The following is a 9,267-nucleotide window of genomic DNA, read 5'->3' as shown; positions in this document are numbered from 1 at the left end:
TATTGTGGTCACTATTACCTAGTGTTTCTTGAACAGTAACATTTTCAACAAGCTCTGCATCATTAGAAATTACCAGATCCAACAGAGCATTGCCCCTAGTGGGAGCTTCTACCTACTGGCCCATAAAGTTGTCCTGCAGGAAGGTGAGGAATTTTCTCCCCTTTGCGGATGAGGCAGGATCAATGTCTGGGAAGTTAAAATCTCCCATTTTTTGACCAGTTTCCCAGCCTGTGCAACCCACTCTATTTGGTTATACAGTTGCGTTTCTATCTCCTCTGTGATGTTAGGGGCTCTATAGATTACAGCAAGTATTTTTTTTTCTGTGTTTATATCCCTTTGAACTTCCATTCATAAGGTTTCTACATCCTTACCATCCTCACCCACAATTGCCTCTTTCACACTTGTCTTTAGATCACTCCTCACATACAGTCACACGCCACCACCTTTACTATTTATCTCGTCCTTTACTTTCCAAAATAGTGTAAAACCCTCAATATTTACAGCTCAGTCATGCGAAGAATCCAACCATGTCTCAGCCACACCAACCATATCTATGTGTTCTTCTAGTACCATAGCCTCCAGCGCCCCCATTTTTCTAGCTAGACTTCTTGCATTTGTGAAAATACATTTTAAATTACTATTACTTGTAAAGTCCTGGAGTTTAAATTTTTTGAAAATTCCAGCAGGAACAGTCTAGTGTTCCAAAAAAGGTTAGATGATTGAACAGAATAACCTTAATGCTTATGTAAATGTGTAGATTTCCCAATCCCATTCCCTTCATCCACATCCATGCTCTTGGTCGAACTTAATGGCCATACAGGTGAAACTCAAAAAAAAGTAGAATATTGTGCAAAAGTCCATTTACCGTATTTCAGTAATGCAAATTAAAAGGAATTTCATTAATGCAGCTTAAAATTTGAATTTTGTGAAAAGGTCTAATATTCTAGGCTCAAAGTTTCACACTCTAGTCAGCTAATTAATCCGTACCCCTAAATTGTGACTTTGGGATTTCATAAGCTGTAAGCCAAAATCATCTAAATTATAACAAATAAAGGCTTGAAATATCTCGCTTTGAATGTAATGAGTCTATCTCATATATTAGTTTCACCTTTTAAGTTGCATTACTAAAATAAATGAACTTTGCACGATATTCAAATTTTTCGAGTTTCACCTGTATGTCTTTTTTCCATGATACCATGTAATTATAGTATGTAAGGAAATACATAAATTTTTATTTTTAAATTTTATAGCTGAGAGATCACTTTAAGTGGTTGTTCAGGCTTTTAATATTGATGACCTATCCTCAATATCAGATCAGCGGAAGTCCGACATCCAGCCACACCTGAGGATAGGTCACCAATATTAAAAGCCCAGACAACCCCAAGAAGTGACAATCCACATCCAGCTGCCTTTCCAACTGAGAGTAATAAACACGTCCCCTTACCTAAGGATTTTCTAGTTATATCAAAATATATTTTTTTATTATTTTCACAATATACTTTCTATATTCTATATCAATTTCTTGATTCCTGATTTTCAAGATCTATGCTTGCTTTCAGTGAATAGAAACCTTTATTGTTTTCCTCTAATAGATATAAACATATTCTGGTCAGGGACTGATTATGGCTAAAGGGAACCTGTCAATGCAGTAGTGTGTCTGTTATGTATAAATATGCTATGATTTGTCCAATTTACATTTTATTTATTTCAGTGTGCTGCCAGCTCTATGAGCCAGAAATCTGGTGTACTCATAAGTAGGGATGAGCGAATTGAGCTTTGGATCCAGGAACCAAAGTCTATTTGCTCAAATCTTCGTTTTAATGCTGTACGGAGATCTGTCTCTGTACAGCATTAAAATGTATGGAGTCTTGCTTCATTATCGAGGTACCAGCTGGTTCTGAAGCCAACTTTGGATTCCTCTTTTAAAATGGTTTTCAATTTTAAAAATCAAATTCTGAAGTTATTCACCAGTCTTTCGGGACTTCCGTAATAACTCATTTCAACTCACTGAAGCCCATATATTTGAATACTGTATGGAGATGAATATCTGTACAGTATTCAAATGACGTGTTGACCAAAGTGACTATGGAACTAACTGTTTAATTAGCATGCATTTACAAAAATGTTCAGATCCAGGTGTTGGTTTGGAAACTGTAAAATATTTTTAGTGAGACAACCCCTTTAATGTACAGTTATAATTGTATCCTGTAATGAGCCATATGCCAGTGTGATCATCATTTGACCAGAAACTCATCCTCTGAAATTAACAATTCTACAATATCTAGCAAAAGAAAATGTTATTTCAATGTCATTTTTTTTATATGCATAATTCTTGTGCTTTTTTTCCCTCAAAGGTTTAGTCTCAGTTAGCTGGAGCATTGATGGGTCTGTGAGATATTACTTCAGGCTGTTTGATGGCAAAAATAGAACAGTTTACATCTCTATTCATGCCATCAAATATACTAGATCCCCCCCCCCCCCACAAAGTTAATGAATTCCATTAGTATTCACTGGTAGCCTATAAAACTATAAGAATTCATAATGTTGGGTGAACAGAGCCAAAGTTTAGCAAATCTGCTTGAGGACAGGAAATTTATATTTTTTTACTTATTTACAGTTTTTTTTTTTTTTCTTTTTCTTTTTTGCCACACTCTAGTTAAACCTCAGGTACAACCTTATAATAATGACATGCAAATGTGCATGCTGAACACTACTTTGTAATTCCATACATAAACACTGCAAAACCTCTGGAGGTCTCAGTCACAGGATCCAGCAGCAAAGTTTTGGAAGGAGCCATTAATAGAATTTCTAATGAGTTACCCAACTCTGTTAAGTGCATTTTTCATATCATGCCCGTGTGCGAAAATTACAATATATGACAAGATTATTGTTAAGAGCCAAGCTAAACAATATTACTGTGGATTTTAAAACAGCAAATAATTGACGGCAGCGTAAACTCTATTAATTTACATATGTCAAGCAGAACATTAACGTTGTCTGAACCTACTGAATTAAATAATTAGCCATGAATTTATTATATTGTATTTTTTATGCTGTTCTCTAAACAACAACCACGGATTTCACAAGAATATTGAAAAAATAAAATTGATAGGATTTAATAAAAATCCAATGTGCCTTTGTTTTAAATCTGATTATGAAATTACACTCAGATAAAAGTAGTTTTTCTAGCACAAGTAATTAAGTAATATTACATAATCTATCAAATGCTAATGTTTGTATTGGTATTCTAGATGGTAACTGCTTGTTTATGGCATTACATTTCTGTTTCGTTTATAAATCTTTGTGAAGACTTAATTGTGTTCTTTGGAAGTCTGAAAGAAACGTACTAATATGGACACATTGATTTCCAAATCTTGTCGATAAAGGAATCACAATGGACCTGACGCTGTAGACAATCCTTCTACAAGATATACCATTAAGGACTGATTGTTGGGGATCCCAATTTGGGCTCCCACTATTTAAGCAAAGTGGAGCCAATGAAATCCATTCTGCAATGTGAGGAGGAACCCAGCAGCCAGATCCAGACATAGAATGTAAAAGCTGTTTTATGTAACTCCCATTAATCAGTGATGAGCAGAAGAGGCAATATTTGAATTTGCGATATTTTGTGAATATTCGTCATACATTCGTAAATTTGAGAATTTGTGATCTTGTAATTATTTTCTTGATTGCGAAAATCAGCAATCGGAAAATTTGCGATAAGAAAATTTGCGATAAGAAAATTTGCGATCAACACTACTCCTATAGGCAACTTTCCTATTGGTTGCTAGGAATGTTGGTAAGTGATATTCGCGCTAAATTCACAATAAATTCATGAAAAATTTGCGATATTCTAAATATTTGCAAATTCTCAAAGTGGCGATATTCGAGATTAAAATTCACGATTCGAATATTCGCGCTCAACACTACCATTAATTTGAATGGCAGGATCTTATGAGCAACAGGAGTCTACTTGTTGCTTCACATTCACCTAGTTACTACATTTGTTTGGGCAATTCATATGCCTTGCATTTGAATCTGGGTTTGGTTATCATCTAGCATTGCCTAGTTAATTCGGGTAAAGTACTGATTCAGATTCTCTTTATATGCAAGACTCACTTCAGTCTGGGAGCTGGGTGTAGTGTTTGCCATGTGTTTTTCCTCCTAGATTCTGTCACTGTAATCTTTTTGTAGTTTCATGTTTTTTGTGTTTTGTGGTGTTTGTAGTTCCATAGAATCTAGTGGTTTTTCTGTGCGGGTGAAACTAGGGAGGCTCGTCCCCATCACTGCCTTCAATTGGCTGACTCACCCGACACCGGATGTTTTCATCCATGCACAGGGAGAAAGAGTGGTGACCATGAGGGGACCAGGAGCGGTGCAGGGAGCGGGGAGCCAGGTAAGTAGAATCAGTGTATGGGGGGGGCATTTCTAGCCTCGGATAACCCCCTTAACACTAGTTCAACAGTGGCTCTTACATGTTGATTGGTTATTTTTATATTAAACCACAGATCCTTCAAGGGTAAATAATATCACTAGCACTCACTCTAGCTATAGTGGGGCACAGAGAAGCACATAGCGTGTGTAGTCTTAGTCCACTGTTTTTAAGGGGAACCACTTCTTTGAAGAGTGTCACTGTAGAACTTGCAGGCCACAACATGCTTTAACAGTCTCTATCTTTACTCATATATGTGGAGCTTCTCGAAAAGCATTCTTAAAGACTCAACACTGATGGATAATGTGAAAAATGTGGCTTCAATAAGAATAATAGCCTGATCATTAGGGTGAGTAGCAATCACATAATTGTATACACAAATTAGATAAAAAAAAAAAAAAAAAGAATATTACCTTCCACATACCATAAGATTTCTCTGACATATACTGTCCAAAATCTCAACATGTATTTTCCCACTAGCTTCTTCAGGAGACTCCTTCTTATATTGTTGAAGTCTCTCCATAGCTAGCTCAACAGCTAGGTTTTCCACATCTGGTCCCCAGGTCAGCCACACTGACGGCTTCCAAATAATTGTGACTTGGAGCTCTTCTTGTGTATTACTCACTGCCAATGCAGTGTCTCAATTGCAAGTGTGAATGTCACTGTATTCATGCAGTCTGTGGGCTTTTCTGCTTACCCTGCTTTACTCAACTAAGGTTACACTGGTCACTACTGCCTTGCGGCCACAGCTGACCGCGAGGCTTCCCTTTTATGATGCTATGTCTGATGTGGCCTATCCCCTTTAAATTTGAAGGGTCACTACACAACTTGGCTTCAGGGCTGTTTAGGCTCTACAAAATAAATCCATAACTAGTATAAGGGCTCCAAAAGGGAAAGAAAGAAAAAAGACTTTTATTTTTACAAATATTAGAAGTAAACATTTTTGTTAATGTTATTGATTAAGATCACATCTTCTAAATTAAAGTGTAATAGTTGGTTTGGCAGTGACTGCTGATTCATTCCACTGTGAGATGTCTTCTAATTGCATTGAAGCCATGAAAACAAGATTTTCTTGTCCTTTAGCCTTAGTGACACATGAATAAGTGCATTCTCTATATCTTGTTGACAGGCGAAGATTAGTGAAGTTGAAGTTTGCTTTGCACATAATTGCATATTATATTAGAAAAGTGTGTGAATAACAAGCAGCAGCTATCATAAAACAGTGTGATATAGGACTCATAGTGATATTTCAAATGCATATAATACCTCTGAATCCATACTAAACCCAGAGTGCATGCAACTTTATGCATAAGCACACAGCATGCAGTCATGCACACATGCAGAATTACATGTAATATTATTGACCATTCCTTCTACTGGGGAATACATTGTATGACAGGAGAAATTTCATAGGCACTCCATTTGTATGATGCCTTAGTGCAGCCTGTGTACTGTTAATACATGTACTTGTTGCCATTACATTAACGTGTATTCATAAAACATATACAGAATATAGCCTATATACTGTAGTACTATCTATGTGCATACCTATTAGAGTCCTATAGAGGTTTGCATAAAGTGTAGTTTTCCATTTTTGCATATGCATTTGCAGAAAAGTCATGTCATCTGAGGTTCGTGAAAAAATAGACTTAACACGACTTAGGTGCATAAAGCGTTTACTAAACCTTTATGATTGATATATACACTACTCACAAAAAGTTAGGGATATTTGGCTTGTGGTTGAAACTCAGGATGAACCTAAAATGTACTCTAACCTTTACAGGTGAACTTAAAGTGACCTTCTCTAAACTTTTGAATGCACATGTCCAACTGTTAAATGTTTCAGTACTGTACTCTTTGCACAACCTGCTGTTCTCTAACAAGGAGCTTAACATAAAAATTCACAACAGGTGTTTGATCCATGAATCACCCAATATATTTCCCGATTAAATTTCAATCCTCCTCATCATGCTGTTCACATTTTGACATCATGTGACCAAGGAGACACCTAACAATTGATCAACAGTACCTCACCATGGCAAGGCTTCAAGCAGGATGTTTTCAGATGGAAGTGGCTACTGAGCTTAGAGTGTCACAGAGTGTCATCAGCAGTTTGCAACAGAGATACAGAGAGACTGGAAGACTCAGAGAAAGGTATAGAAGTGGATGTCCTTTGGCCACATCCCACACTGATGACCATTTCATTGTGAACAGTGCCTTATGGAACCAGATGATGAAAGCCACACAACTCCAGGAACATTTAAGGGAGGTGAGAGGCACCCAAGTGTCATGTCAGACAATTCGAAACCATTTACATTAGCATCATCTGTGTGCTAGACAACCTGCAAGGGTACCTGACCACACCACCAGGCACAGGCGGCAACGTCTTGCATGGGCCAGGGAGCATCTACGCTGGACGAGGGACCAGTGGGCCTCAGTGCTGTTCACTGATGAAAGTTAATTCATGCTAAGCAGCATGACACATCTTACCCTGATGTCTTCAATGTAGCTGCTCTTGGGTACATGGCTAAGTGTTTTCTAGTCTACAAGTCCCTCCTAGCCCCACCTAAAGTCTTCAGTGTACAGTATGCATGCATAGTTACTTCATACTTTAGGAACACCAGATATAACCGTGTACCACTAACCAACTACATTTCAAGGAGTTAAAGTGGAAAAGACCACTTAACTTACCTTGCTATACACCAAAACATACTGATTATACCTTAGCTGATGGATAAATTAATTTGTTCCTCAGTATTTACACTCGAGGCCAAATTATGGGACAAGTAAAGAGGGTTAAATGCTTTTAGACCTTAACAGCAGACTGGATCATTTTACCTGAGCTGCTTTATTGTGCAGTCCTGCTTTTTTGGCAGTATATATTACTTTTATTTTGCCATTGTATGGCAGTATTATTTGGATACTGTATGACACTGTTATTTGTTTACTGAATAAACTGTAGTTTTTTAAAATTTGTATAATTACATTAATGTTCATAGACATTATCAAATAAAGGTGTAAAATAAATAATTAAATAGATTATTGTGCAAAGAACATGAATGAACCTATCAATCTGATAGTTATCATGCTGAACTTTATCATTAAAGAGCGGTAGGTGCACATTCTAAAATCTCTGCCTTAGGTACCAAAAAAGCTTGTCTTCCCTTTGGGCCCATGTACAGCGCCCACCAATCTGTAGTATCTAGTCTCACTGTATTGTCCAGATGCCTGAGTGGCCAGTTTGCCCCTGCAGTTAACAATATGACTATACTATATACTCTTCTGTTTTATAGAAATTGAAGAAAACCTTGAAAAAATTTGAATCCTAGTTTAAAAAAAGAGAAAATATAAAGCGATGAAAAACATGGTGTGCAGAAATCACTGTAATAACGTTTCTGGCATTCTTTCTTTGTTTAGTAAAATTGCCACTCTGTTGGGTGAAAAATGATATTGCGCAGCAGTTGGTCTACCCTCTATAAAATGATATGAATGCACTGCACAGAGGGTCACTTGAAACAGATACTTATTGCATAGATATCATTAAATGGCAACTGGGGTAATGAATCATGAATGTTTAAAACAGTACATACTGTGTTACATGGATGAATGATTCCCTCGCTGTGTATTTTGCATCCTAGGATGAATTTCAGTTAAGCCATCCCTTCTCTTCATCATCTCAATGTCAAATATTATGCGTAATGGATTGAATAATATACTCAAATAGACATTTTTATAAAACACTTGTTAAAGGATAGATTATCTTGTCATTTTGCCTTACATGGCCTTTCATTTATTTCTGGAAGCATTGCTTTTGTTACTAGTGTATTAAATAATAATGGGAATTTAATATGCAAGATAATTGTTGTGATAATTTTAGTAAAAATACATGAAACCTTTGGGATAAAAAATGCACTTTTAAGGGTATTTTGAATAGTTAACAATACATGTACTGTATTTTCTAGAATATATTTCTAGTATCAAGGTTCATAGGCATCTTGATATACAGTCAGGTCCATAAATATTGGGACATCGACACAATTCTAACATTTTTGGTTCTATACACCACCACAATGGATTTGAAATGAAACAAACAAGATGTGCTTTAATTGGCTGTCAGCTTTAGGCCTCATGCACACGACAGTATTTATTCACGGTCCGCAAAACGGGGTTCCGTTGTTCCGTGATCCGTTTCCGTTTTTGTTTACGTGTGTCTTCCTTGATTTTTGGAGGATCACCAGACATGAAGGAAAAAGTTGTTTTGGTGTCTGCCTGGCCGTGCGGAGCCAAACGGATCCGTCCTGACTTACAATGCAAGTCAATGGGGACGGATCAGTTTGACGTTGACACAATATGGTGCAATTGCAAACGGATCCGTCCCCCATTGACTTTCAATGTAAAGTCAGGAGTCCCTATTAATATACCATCGGATCAGAGTTTCCTCCAATCCGATGGTATATTTTAACTTGAAGCGTCCCCATCACCATGGGAACGCCTCTATGTTAGAATATACCATCGGATTTGAGTTAGATCGTCAAAACTCAGATCCAACAGTATATTCCAACACAGAGGCGTTCCCATAGTGATGGGGACGTTTCAAGTTAGAATATACTAAGAACTGTGTACATGACTGCCCCCTGCTGCCTGGCAGCACCCGATCTCTTACAGGGGGCTGTGATCCGCACAATTAACCCCTCAGGTGCCACACCTGAGGGGTTAATTGTGCGTATCTTAGCTGTCACGGCTGAGGATGGGGGAAATCCTCAGCTGTGCGATGCCAGGTGCTGTAGGCCTACTCGGCCAGGAGAACAGGATAAGGAGCAGGTCACCTCCTACAG

This window comes from Bufo bufo, chromosome 4, assembly GCF_905171765.1.
Source record: "Bufo bufo chromosome 4, aBufBuf1.1, whole genome shotgun sequence".
Classification (NCBI taxonomy): domain Eukaryota; kingdom Metazoa; phylum Chordata; class Amphibia; order Anura; family Bufonidae; genus Bufo; species Bufo bufo.
This window is presented reverse-complemented; position numbering follows the sequence as displayed.